This window comes from Mus musculus, chromosome 10, assembly GCF_000001635.26.
Source record: "Mus musculus strain C57BL/6J chromosome 10, GRCm38.p6 C57BL/6J".
NCBI classification, from domain to species: domain Eukaryota; kingdom Metazoa; phylum Chordata; class Mammalia; order Rodentia; family Muridae; genus Mus; species Mus musculus.
Window position 1 is genome coordinate 39,601,662 of NC_000076.6, and position 17,771 is coordinate 39,619,432.

General features: G+C 45.5%; 1 protein-coding gene and 1 long non-coding RNA gene across 3 annotated transcripts in view; one reads left to right on the top strand and one right to left on the bottom strand.

Annotated features, from left to right (window-relative positions):
• Gm16364 (predicted gene 16364) overlaps positions 1-12,021 on the bottom strand; it is a 57,612-nt gene extending 45,591 nt beyond the window's left edge. For both annotated transcript variants that reach the window (NR_152259.1, NR_152260.1), the window contains exons 1-2: positions 11,823-12,021; positions 44-141 (exon numbers count right to left, since the gene is read on the bottom strand). This is a non-coding gene — a long non-coding RNA (predicted gene 16364). The remainder of the gene's footprint in view (positions 1-43; positions 142-11,822) is intronic.
• The window catches only part of Traf3ip2 (TRAF3 interacting protein 2), a 42,374-nt gene continuing 35,875 nt past the window's right edge, over positions 11,273-17,771 (top strand). The window contains exon 1 of the mRNA NM_134000.3: positions 11,273-11,685. The gene's annotated coding sequence lies outside the window, so the exon portion shown is untranslated. The remainder of the gene's footprint in view (positions 11,686-17,771) is intronic.

Consider the following 17,771-nt stretch of genomic DNA (forward strand, 5'->3'; position numbering starts at 1 on the left):
TATTCTAGACTGGGTAAACTATAAAGAGTAGACATTTCTTTACCAGTGTTTACGAGGCTTAAGAATCCAAGAATAAGGTGACAGTAGATTCCATGTCTGCCAAGAGCCTCTTCCTCATGGGTATGACCTCTGTCTCTTCACCTGGTGAGAAAGCAAAGGGGAAATGCGTGACCAGTATCACTCCTCAGACCTCTGCCTTCGGGACCTTCCCTTGCTAAGACCATCTCATTGACAATTGAGTCTCAGTACATAACACATCAAATCACGCAGGCCTCTTAGTGGCTGAGACTCGCTCTTCTGCTTTTAGTCTGTGATACCAAGACCTCTGTTAGGTTCTGGAGGTCCTGATTCAGTGTGCCAACAGGACAGGAGACATGCCCAGAGAGGATGCCGCTGAAAGGGAAAGGCCATCTAGACAGGTAGCAAGAGGAACCAGGGCTTGGTGGGGACGGCAGAGGTGAGGCTGAGTCTGTGCACCTGCCTGTGCTGGCTTCCATTCTGAACGGAAGGAGCCAAGCAGAGCAGGAGAGACTCAGCATGCCGTGGGCCTCTGCCTCATCTTAGCTGCTTAGTTGGAACTACTGCTTGCCACTGCCTGTCCATCAGGAGACCAAAGTAAGTGTTGAGAAGTAAGTTTCTGCTTCTGTGTCCAACACCCAGTGTGCGTCAGGACCAAGGTCAGTACTCGGGAAGGTTGAGAGGCTGGAGTGAAAGTCCAGGGCAGGACAGACACACTGGGGCAGTGAACACTCCTCAGGCAGCCTATGATTGGTGCTCAGGACCCTTTGAACTGGGGACATTCTCAGAGGACAACACGAGAGTGGCTATCTCCCTTTATACATGGTGGGTCACTACAGTTCACTCTGTCTTCTCATGATTGTAAGTAAAGCTTTAAACATGAAAAGACCGGGTTTGTAATAAATCAATCAATCAATCAATCAATCAATCAATCAATCTTTTCTTCCCTTTTATTCCATGAATTAATGCTGAGCATCATCTCTGGTTTGATTTAGTTTTATGGGAGTGGAGAAAACTACCTTTATTTGTTATGTGCAAAGTTGCCAAGTGTTATTAACTACATTCTTAGGACCATTTCCCTCAAATTCATATGCTGAAATGTCATACCTACTTCATACAATTGCATTAGGGGATAGAACCTTTGGAAGGCAACTACATTGTGGCAACAAGACCTCATGGATAGAATTAGCACCCCTGTAAAAGGGACCAGAGAACATCCCAGGCTTCTCTACTGAATGAGACAGAGCAAGAAGGCCATTCATGAACCATAAAGCAGGCTTTCCACCAATACACAATACACTTCTAGTGTCTTGGACTTCTAGCCTGCGAACCTTTAAGAAATAAAAGCTTATAATTTAAGCCACCCACTCTCTGGTATTCTGTTATAGCAACCCTGAGGTAGTTTAAATGAGAATAGCTCCATAGGTTCATCATATACTTGAATATTTGGTCCCCGTCTGTGGGACAATGGGCTATGCACAGACAGTCTGGTCTCCAGTCAAGCTCCTCTGTGTGGGATGCCAGAGACTGAGAACCTGGTACTGGTGGCTGCCCTTTGTCCACCCCCTGCCATGTGGGGTCAGTGGCTTCACACAGCCAGATGCCCACCTGGGCCACTTGGAAAGTGTCCGGCAATCCTCCCGAGTCTGCCTGCACTGGAACTCTGGTGGGACGTGGGCTCCCTCTCCTACTCTGCTCTTCCCCTATACCCACAGCCCCACACCCGTCATGAACTGTTTGGGAATGCTTAGGAGATATGGCCTCATTGGAGGAGGTTTGTCACTGGGGGTGGGGGGTCAGGTGGGAGACACAAAAGAGTTGTACACTATTAGGGTTCTGGATTCACAAAACTTATGGAATGAATTTCTTGCTCATATATGCTATATGTATATAATATATATGTATTTGCATATATATAGATGTACATACACACAGGTACACAACACACACACACACACACACATAGTGGTGGTTTGAATATGCTTGGCCCATGGTGCCTTGTTGGAATATGTGTGACCTTGTTGTAGGAGATGTGTTACTATGGAAGTGGGCTTTGAGAGCCTCCTCCTGGCTGCCTCTATCTCCAGATCAAGATATAGAACTCTCAGCTCCTTCTTTAACACCATGTCTGCCTAAAAACTTTCATGCTTCCTGTTATGATAAAAATGTGCTGAACCTCTGAACCTGTAAGCCAGCCCTAATAAAATGTTGTCTTTTATAAAAGTTGCTTTGGTCATGGTGTTTCTTCACAGTAATAAAACCCTAACTAAGACAGAAATTGGTACCAGTGACTGAGGTATTGCCATGATAGGCTTCACCATGTTTTTGTTTGGAGGAATGTGGATTTGAGGACTTTGGAAAGAAGAGTAATACTTTAAGTAGGGCTTAATGGGACATTCTAGTAGGAATATGGAAAATAGTGGTGCTGACGGTGATTTAAACTGTAGAGATTTAAACTGGCTCAAGAGGTTTCAGAGAATTTCAGCATGTTGCCCAGAGATTGTTCTTGTGATGTTTTGATGAAGAATATGACTGCTTTTTGCCCTAGTGTTTAGAGTATGCCTGAAGCTAGGGTGAAGAAATTCAGATTAATTGCATTGACAAAGGAAGTCTCAGAAAAGCCCAGCACAGACTTTGTTCTCTGGTATACTCCCATGAAGAACATTTTGATCAAGCATAGCATGCTTAGAAAGGAAAAATACAAATTTTATGATTCTAGTAAAAAAGAAGCTCCAGGAAGTGAAATGGAGCTAAATCCCGTGTTCAAGGATATTAAATGGAATTAAGGGAGTGGTGATCTTGGGGTAAGATCCCACCCAGCTAAGCTTATTATTTACGTGTTTGCAGTTGAACAAGAGATAGTTATATCATGTTAGGCATTATTATAAACTAGCTATTGTTTTTTGCCAAGGACTCTTCTCAGCTTGGAGACGTGTTCCAGAGAGAAGGGGTGTTTGAGAGTGATGTTAAATCATGGGGTACAAGCTCATGGCCTATGTTCTGCTCGAGGTACTTTCCAAAATAGCCTTCTGCTCAAGACAGATCTCTCTTGCTCAAAAAATTCTAAAACACTCTGGATAGTTCATCTCTTGAAGGCCAAAAGCCCAGTCTTTTATTTATATATTAATTCAGTAATTTACTCCAGGTTCCTTTTTGACTATCCCATGAATCAGCATTTCTTGACTCTAGCCCCCTAATGCTTAGAAAAAGACAGCAAGCACTTTTTTTTTTAAATAAAACATTGCAAATGAATTCAGAAATCTGCTTGCCTTTGTAAGCACAGACAATAAACTTAGCTGGATATGATCTTGTACTGAAATTACCATTCCTACCATATCAAGGCCCAAACTCACTCTGACCCAGGCTGCCTTTGAACTTAGGAATCTGCCTGCTTTTGTATCTTTCTGACAAGCTGGCTCATAGTGCAGCTGCCTCTGTTCTTTTAGGTCCATAAAGTCCCTTCTATAATTCATATTGCATCCTTATATTTTGCATGGTTGAGAAATTATATATTTTTGAACTCATGTTTTCAGAGTTCTTTCCTACAGCCTTAAGGGCTATCCAGAAGATCTCAAAATTTATCATTTTTACTAAGAACATGCATACACCCTTCTCTCCCAGATTCATTCTGTCTTTAATTGTCATGGAGTCATTAACCCTGGCAGAGAGGACATTCCCCAATAACCTTGGCAGGGAGAATATTTCCTAACAGAGGAATATGAAGATATATATATATATCTTCCATGCTCAGCAATTGTCAACACTTTTGGAGTCCCACTGGTTCTGTTCCAGGGGCAGGAAACCATGCCACATCGCCCCTTCTACATGGCCAAGCACAACTCAACAGTTTTCATTTGGACTTTTAATCTGGAACCAACTACAATTCAGAAGTGGAATGCATACCTGTACTGGCTAATTTTGTGTCAACTTGACACAGCTGGCGTTATCACAGAGAAAGGAGCTTCAGTTGAGGAAATGCCTCCATGAGCTCCAACTGTAAGGCATTTTCTCAATTAGTGATCAAGGGGGAAAGGCCCCTTGTGGGTGGTGCCATCTCTGGGCTGGTAGTCTTGGGTTCTATAAGAGAGCAGGCTGAGCAAGCCAGGGGAGGCAAGCCAGTAAAGAACATCCCTCCATGGCCTCTGCATCAGCTCCTGCTTTCTGACCTGCTTGAGTTCCAGTCCTGACTTCCTCTGGTGATGAACAGCAATGTGGAAGTGTAAGCTGAATAAACCCTTTCCTCCCCAACTTGCTTCTTGGTCATGATGTTTGTGCAGGAATAGAAACCCTGACTAAGACAATACCTGTGACCCAGATCTTGAGGGTGAAAGATACAGGCTTTTGATTAAGAGCTTAATGCATAGTGGCAGTGAAAAGCTTAGGCCCAGACATGGTGGTGGTATATGTCTTTAATCCCAGGAGACAAAAGCAAGCAGATCTCTGAGCTCAAAGCCAACCTGGGACAGAAAAAGTTTCAAGTAGAGAAAACCTTAGTTCCAGGCATGATGGTACATGCTTTTAATCTCAGAACTCAGGAGACAGAAGCATGCAGTCTCAAGTTCAGTCTACAGAGAAAGTTCCAGGAAAGCCAAGCTTAGGCAGTGAAAGAGTTGGAAAACAGAAAGCTGGTGATGATGTAATAGAACAAGAGGGGTGTGTTCAAGCCCCAGCAATCAGGAGAATTTGGTAGCTTCAGCCATGTGGCTCTGGCTTTAAAGTCAAGAATAGAAGGGACCACTAGGACAATTGATGCTAGTTAGCTGGAGCTAAGAAAGTAGCAGCAATTAAGAAGAGACAAACATCATGGAGGTGAAATCTTCTGGGAAGTGTTTTCTGAGACCACAAAGAAGCTCTGTTCCAGAAATAACCAATGTTGTACTTCATGCGGCAGCTGGACTTGGTAATGTGTTTAGTCACCAAAGTGGTACTGGTTTTGAAGGTATAAAGGGAACATGAAGAACAGCTGAGACTTGGCACTGTGAGAGGCCAGGAAAGGCCACTGGTGAAAGTGCAGCCTCAGTTGTCAGTTGCAGTTTACAGTCCAGGAATGAAGTTGAAGCTTGGCATCATGATTGGAGCCTCTTGATGAAGTCCAGTTGCAGTGGAAAATTCCACAGTACTGGAGATGTCAGTTGCATGGAATGACCATCACAAACAGAAGCAGCAATGGAGGGGAGTCAGTCAGAGCCTAGAGTGCTACAGAGGACAGAGCTGGAGAAGGGGCCCAAGCCCTTTGGAGGAGCCCAGAATTTGATGTGTGGGTACCAGAAATTGGAACAAGAAGCTGTGAAGTTGAAGTTGCCTTGGATACCCTAGGATGTTAGAAGTGTCAGAGCTGTGGGACACTAGTCAAAGAAAGCTGCTAACAGGGAGTGTAACCAGCCAGAGAGAAATAAGTTTGTTGTAGTCAACTAAGACAAAAAGAGTTGGACATTAGACGTGGAAATGCAGAGTTTGGAGTTTGCCCAGATGGTTTGTGATCTTGCTTTGGTCCAGGGCTGCACATGAACCTCAGTTGGGTCCTCAATCTGCAAGAAAACGGGGTTCTGGTACAGGTGGGCAAGGAGTTGGCACAGATGACAAACAAATACGAACACAAGGGAGTGTGATATCTGAATGTAATTTGTCAAATTGAACATCAGACTTTTAGTACAGAAGAAAATTGGGAAGTTAGGTGACACATCAGCAAGGTACAATGAGGTTACTGGATGCTTAATGACTCTTACACAAAACAGAGGAATGCAAGCATAAAGACTGGCAGGAACTAGGCAATAAAACAACTGAGACAAAGTTAGCTCTATCTAAGGTCAGCTGTATTCTTAGAAGCCAGGTGTGAGGTATTTACACTCCCCGGGCAAGGGCTTTCACGCCCAAGCCATAGTTCTTCTTCTTCTTCTTCTTCTTTTTTTTTTTTTTAGAATTAATTTTTTTATTAGGTATTTTCCTCATTTACATTTCCAATGCTATCCAAAAAGTCCCCAATACACTCCCCCACCCCCACTCCCCTATACCCACTCCCACTTTTTGGCCCTGGCATTCCCCTGTACTGGGGCATATAAAGTTTGCAAGTCCAGTGGGCCTCTCTTTCCAGTGATGGCCGACTAGGCCATGTTTTGATACTGGCTTTTTTTGTTGTTTTGTTTTTTTGTTTTTCTTTTGTGTTTTTTTGTTTGTTTTTTTTTTTTTTTTTTTTTTTTGGTTTTTCGAGACAGGGTTTCTCTGTATAGCCCTAGCTGTCCTGGAACTCACTTTGTAGACCAGGCTGGCCTCAAACTCAGAAATCTGCCTGCCTCTGTCTTCTGAGTGGTGAGACTAAAGGTGTGCACCACCATGCCCAGCTTCCAAGCCATAGTTCTAATTAGGGAGTTCCACTCTAGCTAACCTTCTCATGAATAATGCAATATTCTAGTTCCTCCTTAAACCACAGTTTGATATACTTCCAAAACCACTGTAAATTCCTGTATATGTGAGTAGTTTGCTTTTATTCTAAGTGATTGTATGGGGGGACTTCTACTAACAAGTAATGTAATCTGCCGTACCTAACTATAATAAGAATTCTAAACTTAGTTGCTAAGCTTGCCCTGAGATTTCTAACTCTCTAGTAGATAGTAATGCCTGATTTCTTTCACTATCTCTCTTACGATACTAGAGGCAATTCTGAATGTTACTGAATAGGTAACATTCTTACTGAATTCCAAGCCCAGAGTCGGCTCAAGGACTACCTAGGGCATTGGTGAAGGCCAGGAAGCAAAGTTAGATTTTGCTTAGGTATTTGACAAGCTATTGCTTAGAGGCACCTATAATAAAACAATACTGAAAGAAAGCACACAGATCCATTCACAAGGACAAGTTTGGAACATTTGTTATACTAGATGCCAGGGTTCCAGGTTTCAGGAAACTAAGTTTCCATGAACTTTTCGCCTCGGGACTGCTTCCAGGTCACATGTATTACTACTGGAGTGGATGTAGCAGTTCAGTATTTCCTCACTATGATGTTTTGTAATGATAATGTATATCTTGTGTTATAATATGTTGGAAGTATATGATCTGCTTTTTTATTTAGATTTTATAGGGGATTACAGTAAAGAGATTGCATGAATCTCAGAAGAGACTTGGAAATTTTAAATGTTGATACTGTACTAGACTATGGGGACTTTTGAAATTAGACTAAATATATTTTGTTATGCTATGGCTAGGTATGACACCCCCTCCCCCATAGCCTGCGGGTACCAGAGAGTGGAATGTGGTGATTTGAATATACTTGGCCCATGAGAAGTGGCATTATTAGGAGGCATGACTTTGTTGGAGCAGAATGTGGCCTTGTTGGATGAGGTGTGTCATGTGAAAGTGAGCTTTGAGTGCCTCTTCCTGACTGTCTGTGGAAGGCAGAGTTTCCTTCTTGCTACCTTTGGATCAAGATGTAGAACTCTCAGCTCCTTCTACAGCACCATGTCTACCTGCACACTGCCATGCTTCTTGCATTATGATAATGGACTGAACCTCTGAACCTGTAAGTCAGCCCCAATTAAATATTGTCCTTTATGAAAGCTGCCTTGGCCATGGTGTTTCTTCACAGCAAATAAAACTCTAACACACACACACACACACACACACACACACACACACACACAGAGGCACGCGCACATGCGCACATATATGACTCATAGGCTGCAGTCCATCTAATCCAACAATGGCTAGCTGTGAATGGAAAGTCCAAGAATCTAGTAGTTGCTCAGTCCCACAAGGCTGGGTATTTCAGCTGGTCTTCTGTATATGTAAAAATTCTGAAGAAGTATATTCCAATGGAAATGAAGGAATGGTTGTGTGAGCAAGGCAAGGCAAAGCAGGCAAAAAGCAAAAACCTTCCTTCTTCCATGTCCTTATATTGGCTTCCAGAAGAAGGTATTGCCCAGATTAAAGATGTCTTCCCATCTCAAGTCTAGATAAAAAACCTGTGTCTTCCCATCTCAAAATCTGAATCAGAGGCTTATCTTCCTACCTCAAAGTTCTGGACTAGAAGTGAACTCACTGACTTTCAACTAATCAGAAAAATCTCTCAATCTCTCACAGGTGTGCCCTCCATTTTTGAATTATAGTTCTGTGGTGGTTTGAATATGCTTGGTCCAGGGAGTGGCACTATTAGGAAGTTGGCCTTGTTGGAGTAGGTGTAGCCTTGTTGGAGGAAGTGTGTCATTGTGAGTGTGAGCTTTAAGATCACACAAGCTTTAAGATCCTTTTCCTAGCCAGTCTTCTGTCTGCCTTTGGAACAAGATGCAGAACTCTCAGCAACAAAGTCTTTCATATTCCTACAAGGATGGCCCATTAAGTCCCACTTAAAGCATTCCATTGCATTTAAAATCCAAAGTCCCAAAATCCACATTCTTCCAAACAAAAGCATGATCAGGCCTATCACAGTAATACCCTAGTCCCTAGTACTAACTTAGGGTTTTATTGATGTGAAGAGACAGTATATCCAAGGCTGACTTATAGGTTCAGAGGTTCAGTACATTATCATCAATGGAAGAATTGCATCATGCAAGTAGACTTGGGGCTGGAGAGCCTAGAGTTCTACGTCTTGATCTGAAGGCAGCCAGGTGGAGACTCATTTATGCAGGCAGCAAGGAGGGTCTTTTCCATACTGGGCAGAGCCTGAGCATAGGAGGCGGTAACATATGACATACTTCTTCCAACAAGGTCACACCAACTCTAATAAGGCAATATATCTTAATACTGCCACTCCCTATGGCCGATCATTCAAACCACCACATAGTCTAACTTTCTGAAACAGTAATGCCTAACTAAACACTTTCTTTTCTGAGTTGCCTTGGTGATGGTATCTTCTCACAGCAACAGAAAGGCAACCAAAACAAGCCCTAGAACTTGGCAAACATAAATCCTTTACATCTGGATTTTTTTGTTTGTTTGTTTGTTTTGGTTTTGGTTTTTTTTTTTTTTTCCAAGACAGGGTTTCTCTGTAGCCCTGGCTGTCCTGGAACTCCCAGCACTTAAGAGGCAGAGGCAGGCGGATCTCTGAGTTCAAGGCCAGCCTGGTCTACAGAATGACTTCTGGACTTTTTAACTCAGCGTGAGATGGTTAGCCCATGTCTTGACACCACGACCTGCTCCTTTTGACTTTGACAGCAGCGATCCATGTGTAAACACAGTAAACACAGACCCAAGTGACTGGCAGCCATGGCCATGCCTGTTTACTGCTTCCTTCCTTCCCCTCTTGAGTGTTGTCAAGAATTGTATAAAGAAAGGGAAGTACCTCAGCTGCACTCAAACTTGTAGGAAACAGTCCAGAGCCAAGCAGCCGAGGGAGGAAAGACACTACAAGCGAGACAGCTCTGGCTGCTCCACAAATTAGCTATGTGCCCTTCTAGAAGCTACCAGGTGTCTCTTGAGTGTTGTGTTCTTCGAAGGCACAGCGCAAATGGCAGCTTCTGCACCTCTCGGGTCTGCTTGAAAGTTAAAGGTTAAAGGTTAAAGGTTGTTAAAGGTGTGCAAAGGTCCTCAGGAAAGAGCTGCTCCCTGGAGGTTACACACGAGCATCCAGACAGCAGTGGATAGCATCTGGGAACCTGAGATGTTGATGTCCCAGTCCTCAGGCATGGCCTCTGTCATTCCTTTCAGTCTAAGCTTGCCAGGCATGCGCAGACAGAAGTTTCTCGGCGCAGGAGACTCTCTATAAACAGTTTACATCCTTGGGCTGCTTTCCAGGAGGGGCCCAGCAGATGCTCTCAGCAAGGAGCTGTTATCCCATTCCCCAAACTCAGGATGGATTCAGAGAGGAGGGGTGCCCAGCAACCTCAGACAAGCCTTAGGCTTGCTGCCTTTCCCCCAGGCCACAGCTCTCATTGGGTGGAGACTGGCTGTCCTGACTCCTCATGGAAAGGGTTCCAAAGGCAGAGGTTTCCAGAAACTACTCTGAGGCTCATCTCAGCCCATTTAAGGACAGCTATGAGAAATGAGTTCATCTTCTCTCCTCTACCACCCCTTCCATGCCTTCCTTTCCTGTTCTCCTTTCAATGCTGACAGCTGCCCCTCCCCAATTACCCTCGTTTCAGCCACTCCACAAGGAGTGTTGTTTTCCCCCAACCCCTAAGATCTAATAATAATGTTCGAGGCAGAAAGTTCAAGGCTGAGCTAATAAATATGGGACTATCAGGCCTGTGTTACCAGGCTCAGCTACAGCCATTTCTGACGTGATGATCCAACAGGTATACAGTGACTGCCTACAATGTCATAAGCAGTGTCCTACATGCTGGGGACACCTCTCTCTCTCTGTCACTACATATATATATATATATTGTCAAGAATAATGTTTTATTAAATAATTTCTCAAAGCCACCTTCCCATGTTTGTACAAATAATACAAATGAATACAAATTTTCATTGTTTTAACAGCTAAGTAGTACTTCATTGTAAGAACACACCACAATGTGTACCACTTTATTATAAAGTTTTAAAAACAAGCCACATTCCCTTTGTTTATAATGTGTGGTACAACTTTAAGTGTAATACTTAGGCAGACCTGGGGCAATCTGATTGAGGACATTTTGGGCAATGTTCCCTATGCAAGAGTGGAGAGACTGGACTGGCTCAGTCTGAGACACTTTCTATGGTAGAGGGGGGAAGTTCAGTGGCTGCGATCAGTGCTGGCTGGTGGCCTGAGAGTTCACACCCGGACTGGCTCCCATCACCCTCCAGTGCTTTAGAAATAACCTGGATTTATATTACCCACACATAGCATGGTGCCATTGTTCTGCCTCCAGGATCCCTGTCTGTGCAATAAATTCTGTAGTGTACTGAATAAACAAAGGGAAAAGAAAGAAATAAACTTAAGATTGTGAAATGAGAGCCAGGCAGTGGTGGCACATGCCTTTAATCCCAGCGTTAGGAGGCAGAGGCAGGGGGATTTCTGAGTTCGAGGCCAGCCTGATCTAGAGAGTGAGTTCCAGGACAGCCAGGGCTACACAGAGAAACCCTGTCTCGAAAACAAAAACAAACAAAAAAGCAAAACAAACAAAAACCCAAATCAAAAGATTGTGAAATGAGAAGTCAGAGGTGTGTGTGTGTGTGTGTGTGTGTGTGTGTGTGTGTGTGTGTGTGTGATACAGTCCTGCACAGGGCTGTAGGCAGTGAATCCTTTGCCCCATAGTTACAGGCAGCAAATCTGTTTTGGTGAGTTAAAAAACACAGTTAAAAGTTCTTGCTTCATATTCCCTCCCATTATCAGGCCCAGGCTCGTTTGAAGCTGCTCAAGAATAAGCAGTGTGAAGACCGCAAGTTCTGTCTCCGGGAGACACCTTCTCAGGCGCTGCAGTAACCCAGAAGCCCGGGGCATTCCTCACAGTTTCTTATCTGGGTGGTAAAAGCAGGATGCAGCCTAATTGGTTGCTGGTTCTCTCTGGTGAACGCAAGAGGTTTCTGTTTTAAGAAATAAAGTGACTTCTTGGCGGTTGATTCACTGCCCCACGGGGAGAGGCTGAGCAGAGGCTTCCTCTCCGTAGAGATTTGCATACAGCATCCACTTCCTGCTCGAGAGCCTGCTCCACCACTTACCTGGGACTGGAGAGGGCGAGGGAGGTCTGAGCGGCCCAAGGTGGATCCCCGTGAGCAGAGCCAGCGACCACCCCCTGGGCCGTCTGTCGGTGGCGATCTTAGGTAAGTGAACTCACTGGTGCCTGGCTGCTCTGACCTCTTTAACCACTGGCCGGCTTTCCAGTCCACTGGCTTCTCTGTTGCCACAAGGTCCTGATCTCACTTCCCTCCGCCCTCCGCCCTCATGCCCCCACCTTTACCTTGTCCATCTGGAGGCCAGTTTGAGCTGAGACTGTGACAGAGTTCCAGCAGGAATGTGGCGCCAGTTTAGGGTTTCTCTCGGGCAGGCCTGGCTGAGTTTAACTCTATAAGGAGAGGCACACAGCACTACACGCTGCCGGGTTGGAGTTTTCAGTACTCATAGTCAGCCATCAAGAAATCAAAGTACGCAGTGAGTTCAGGGCCAGCCTGGGTGACGTAGCAAGAACCTGTCTTTAAAAACGAATCAAAACTGTTTCTCCAAGGAGGGAGCCATGGTAGAAAGGATTAAGTACTTGGCTTTCAGCCCAAGACACGTCAGGGACTGCGGGAAGGCCAACTCCCAGTTTTTCTCTATTTTATGCTGGGGGAAAATACCAGCCTCACATTCTTGGGTCAGAAAGTGCTCGCCGCCCCCCCCCCACATTCCCCCCCCCCCCAGGCCTCCATTTCCTTTAGCCAGTGGTTTGCTGGGTCTGGATGGTGCTGGGGAGGCCAGAGAAGAAACACTGGATCTTGGAAGCTGCCTTCTCTGTGACTTCCTAGTTCACAGTGGCCTCTTAGACTAGAGACTTTTTCTAAGGGTGTCGTGGAAAGAAACCAAATTAGTAATTGAAAAAAGCAGAAAACGTGCTTCCAAGTTCTCCCTCCACTTTGGTGTGGGTGCATCTCTTAGGCAATTCTCTTTGGCTCCCAGATGCCTGGATTTCTTCATCCACAAAGTGTGTGTGTGTGTGTGTGTGTGTGTGTGTGTGTGTATACATATGTGTGCACTCACACACTAACATGATTATGTCTAAATTCTTTTCTAAGAAACCAAGGCCAGGGTAGTCCCAGAAGGGTACTACCATAATGGGTGGTCTCTAAAACTTGTTTTGTTTACTGATTACTACACATATATATTTTACCCCTGCTACTAGTGCATTAGGAAGGCCTTTGCTTCTATTTTTCCAGCCCCCAGAACCTGGCATGTCATCAGATGCTGTAGAGGCACTCAATCTTGCACGTAAACTTTGAAAAAAAGTTTTTTTTTTTTTTTTCTCAGTTTCCCTCATCTGCTTTCCAGGGTGAAGGTCAAGCAGCTGTCAGGGCAGGCAGCCTGTGGTGGGGTGGTGGGGTGGTGGGGTGTTGGGGTGTTGGGGTGGTGGGGTGGTGGTGAGGTGGGGGTGGGGTAGCAGCTGCAGCTCTGCAGGAGAGCAGCCTAGAATCCAGCCATCATTTCTGGCTTTAACCACGCAGGGGGAAATGGGATTTCTTGAATTTAGCTCATGTCCCATGTGTTTACTGAGAGTCAAGGCAGGCTCCAGAGCTGGCAGACGATCCTGCTGCAGAGGCCAGGAGCTGGATCGGAAGGCACTCCAGGCCCCAGCAGTCCGTGTGTGGGCCTTTAATGGGAGGAGGGGAAAGGGAACAGAGCAACCACCCAGCACCATGTAAGGCTGGTGACTATGATTAGAGTCATCACCAGCTGGCAGATACGCTGGGTTCTTAACCTTTTCCAAACCACTGCTTTAAGAAACGTTATTATTGTTTCTTTTGAGCAACTACTTACTGTCAATACAGTTCCAGGAGCTTTGGGTATTGCTAAATTCTCTGTAGGGAATCCAGGCTCTGGTCTATAGCCTCATTTCTCTGTATTCTGGAATAAGGGCACGTTTGCTTGTGGTGAGTTCCTGATTCTTATTTCAAATCCTGAAGTGTTATCATCTGAAAGTGGGGTAGCAGCACTTTGATGGTAGAAGTGCCACCACAGCCACTCTTAATGTGGTGCTGCTCTCCCCAGTCATTCCACACAGGACAAGCGTTAGGGGGCAAATGATGCAGCCATTCTGACAGGTTCACTTTGTGGGGCCGCCTTAAGCAGGAGGGAGGGTCAGACAACGTTGCAGGATACTGTGGGACAAGAGAGTTTCTTAGCTTAGTGATTCTCAGAGGGCCCGAAGACACACAGTGTTCGAGCCTGCACGTCCCTGAATGAAGGGATTAGTGACTTTCAAATACACTGAAAATTAAGAGGAGAAAGCCCTATTTTCAGGCATCAGCAAGATAGATTACGGTGGCGTAGTTTGTCTAAATTAAATCAATGTCTTTCGTGTTGCAGAATGGAAATCTCAGATCCTGAATTCAAATCATTTTCTGCAGCAGGCAATTTTAGATTAGCTTTAAAAAGCATATCTGTATGAACTGTAGGCTCTAGGAAAGGATGCAGGTGGAGGTGTGGTCAACTTCCAGGTCCTTCCGTAGCCAAGTAAATGACCCTTAAACTTTGATCCTCTTTATCAAAATAGTCCAGCTGACCTTCCACAAGAAGCATCGGATGGCTGGAATCTAGACGCTGTCCTCCAGGCCTCTCCTATTTCTTCTCAATGTTCTGTCTCCCAGATAGTTTCAGTCATGAAACAGGGTTTCCTCTCCCCGCTCCCCTCCAGTGTTCCTTGTCTCCTGCCCAGCTCTGGGGGGCATCCCAGAGCCCATGTGTACTCCAGACTCGGTGCTCTGCCCACTCTTCTGTGTACAGGTGTGCATGCAGGTGTGTGCTGCGTGCAGGTGTGTGCTGCGTGCAGGTGTGTGCTGAAGGTGTGCCCCCAGGCCTTCTTGGAGACAGACCATAGACTAGAAAGCAGCCAAGGAAGGGTGGGTTTCCATCCAGTGGCTGCCCTTAGCATGTTGCCACTTTGGCTCGATTCCCTCATGGCATTGCTGAAAGCAAGATATTTGGGTAGATGGGAGACCCTCGTACAGCCTGTTCCCTTTGAACACCCGGCAGACCCAATCTGCATGGGGTCTTGGCAACTCCCTCAGCAATGCAGGACACCTGGCTCCTCTGCCGTGGTGGAACCCTGTGCCCAGCCTTCTACTGCTCCTCTCAGGCCTAATGCCCATCTCTGAACTTTTCCTATCCCAAGTCATCTGCCTCGACATCCTGGCCAGTGGCCCACTCTACACCGGCGTGCCTCTCCCCTGCGATCCTTCCTGACCTGCCATGCACACAGACTACAAGGTCTTTCTCCCATAGCGGTAACGATCCCAGGCTTTTTCCTCTCTTCCATCCCCTTCCTGTCCCTTCCGCTTCACTCTGTGGCCTGAACTGAGTTAGGAATCACAAACAGATGCATTAGAAAGGCCACCTTATGGGAAGCAGGCAGGCAGGCGGGCAAGCAGGCAGGAAGGTGGGCGGCCGGCCGGACAGACAGACCATGGCAACAAAAGCTCCTGAACTGGCTTGAAGTTGTTTCTCTCCATGTTTCTATCACCAGCTTTCAATGTGGTAGGCAGTCTGTTCCCAGAAGTCTTCCTCCCCATTTCAAGTTCAGCACTAAGTCCCAAGTCCACTTTGCACGTCAGAGTGTTATGACTGCCCTCAGCCTGTTGTGAGTCTTCCTCGTAAGATCCAGCAAATGTTCCCTTGTCTCCAAGGCTCACACCACCTCAAAGTCTCTGGTAAATCATCGTAACGGAACAGCTTCTCTCTCAGGCAAATTCTGCCAGCAAGCTTGGAAGTGTTTGCTCACTGGGGTTTGAATCACTCAGGTGAGCCAGACAGTTCCCTCCAAACTAATCTACTACTAGGGAAACCAATTTGATGGTAATTTGCATACATTTGGGCAGTAGACAAAGAAATTTACAGATAGTTTTAAAGATCTGTGATTAGACATACTAAAAAAAACCCTATTAGTCTTTGGGGCCAGCGAGATGACTCGGCTTGTAAAGTTACTTGCCACCAAACCTGACAACCTGAGCTTGATGCTAGGAATCCACATGGTGTAAATGGAGGACAGATTCCTGACCAATTGTCTTCCTGGGTGCCATGGCATCTCAGTGCAACATATAAACAATCAATAAATGTAAGAAGAAAATTCAAATTATTCTCTGGAGAGTAAAAAATACCTTGAGAATCTATGACTGAAAATATCTGATCCAGATCTGGTGGAGGGTGGCGCATGCCTTTTGTTCCAGCACTTGGGAGACAGAGGCAGGCAGATGTCTGAATTACAGGCCAGCCTGGTCTACAGAGTGGATTCCTGGACAGCCAGAGCTACCTAGACGAAACCCTGTCTTGAAAAACCAAAAGAAAAGACAAGACAAGAAAATATCCAAATTAGAGTTTAGGATCCTCCCAATTATTAATGCATGTATTATTAATGCATGTTTTTATTTCTTATGCTCACCTGGAATATGCTGTTGTATGCCTTTAGGACTCTTCAACTCTATCAGTAACCCAGACAGTATTTAAAAAATAAAAAAAATAAAAAAAAGTTCAGGCCTAGGAAGATGTCTCTGTAGGGTAAAGTGCTTTTTGCCCAAGTTTCAGGACTGGAGTTCAGACCCACAGAGAGCACCCAAGAGCCAAGCGGGTGTGGCAGCCCTCCTGGAATCTCCAGTGCTTGGGAGACAGAGCCAGAAAATCTGAAGAGCAAATTAGCTGGGAGAACTACCACAACGTTGAGGTGGGGAGACACCTTGCCCCAGTATATAAGGTGGAGTGTAATGGAAGAAGACACAGTGTGGGACTCAGTCCTCCACACGAGTGCACCTGCAATTGAGGACGCTTGACCTGGATCTCGGGCCTCCAAAAGCAGTCGAGCACGTACACATATGTACTGTACCCCCACCAAACAAACACGCAGACACACATTTCTTTCAATCCGGCCTACATAGTGGTACATACCTATAATCTCAGCATGTAGGAGGTGAAGGCAGGAGGATCAGGATTTCAAGGCCAGGCTAGGATCCATGAGACACAAATCCAATCCTCTGGTGATCAGCTAGTCTTGATTACTTAGGAGCTGTTAGGCCGTTTATGAGTTAGGAAGGCTGCTCACTCCTGCCTTCCTCTCCCTGGCTCTGCTGTTTGTCTTCTTCCAGGGACACAATGCCTTCATTAAGTCCCACCCGTCCTTGCCTCAGAGATGTCTCCTGGAAGCGATCACCTTTCCAGCTGCTTTGCCCGCATTTATCATCACCCTTTGTTTGTGCTCTGTCAACCAGGTTTCAATTTATTTTGAATTCAGTTTATGATTAAAATTTAATGAGATCCAATCAAGTGCTTTTTTCCAAATCAAGCGGCCTCTGCAGTCTGATGGCAGCCTCCATTGTAACTGCTTGAGGCAGACACCCTGGCTTCCTCTTAGCAGCTTTCCCGAGCACTGGAGGGGTGTGTCCAACCCTTCAGGTCAAGGTGAACGCTCTGAATCCTGCCCTCCCAAATACACAGCCTCTGTCTCAGTGGCGGGCTGTCCGTTCCGCAGGCTCTAGGGCTGAACTGCTACTGGCCATAGGACCTCGAGAAAGTTCTTTAACTTGCCTGTACCTCATTCCCCCCCCCCCCCGCCCCGTTATAAAACAGAACCAACAGCAGTACCTGTCAACTCAGATCACAGTGAGAACTACATGAGTTACTATCTATAAAAAATCCTTGTAACCATTTTAGGAATAACCACCATTCAGTGAAGATTAACAAAAGACAGGTCAGAGAGGGCAACCTTTCTTAGTCAGATCCATGTTATCTGGCTTACAGTTTGCCACACCAGCATAATTTTTATGTGCAGTTGGTAAACTGTAGCCCTTGGGCTAAACGTAGTCTATGAGGTCTTTCTAGTCTTAGCCCAGTGCCAAGAATCATTTTTATGTTAATTTATATTTTTTGTTGTTGTTGGGTTTTTTTTGGTTGTTTGTTTTTGTTTTTGTTTTTTAAGACAGGGTTTCTCTATATAGTCCTGGCTGTCCTGGAACTCACTTTGTAGACCAGGCTGGCCTTGAACTCAGAAATCCGCCTGCCTCTGCCTCCCGAGTGCTGGGATTAAAGGCGTGTGCCACCACGCTCGGCTTACATTTTTTGTTTTTTAGTGATTTTTTAAGTGTGTGTGTGTGTGTGTGTGTGTGTGTATGTGTGTGTGTGTCGGGGGGTGTAATATGCATGTGAGTGCAGTTGCCTGTGGTGGCCAGAGGCA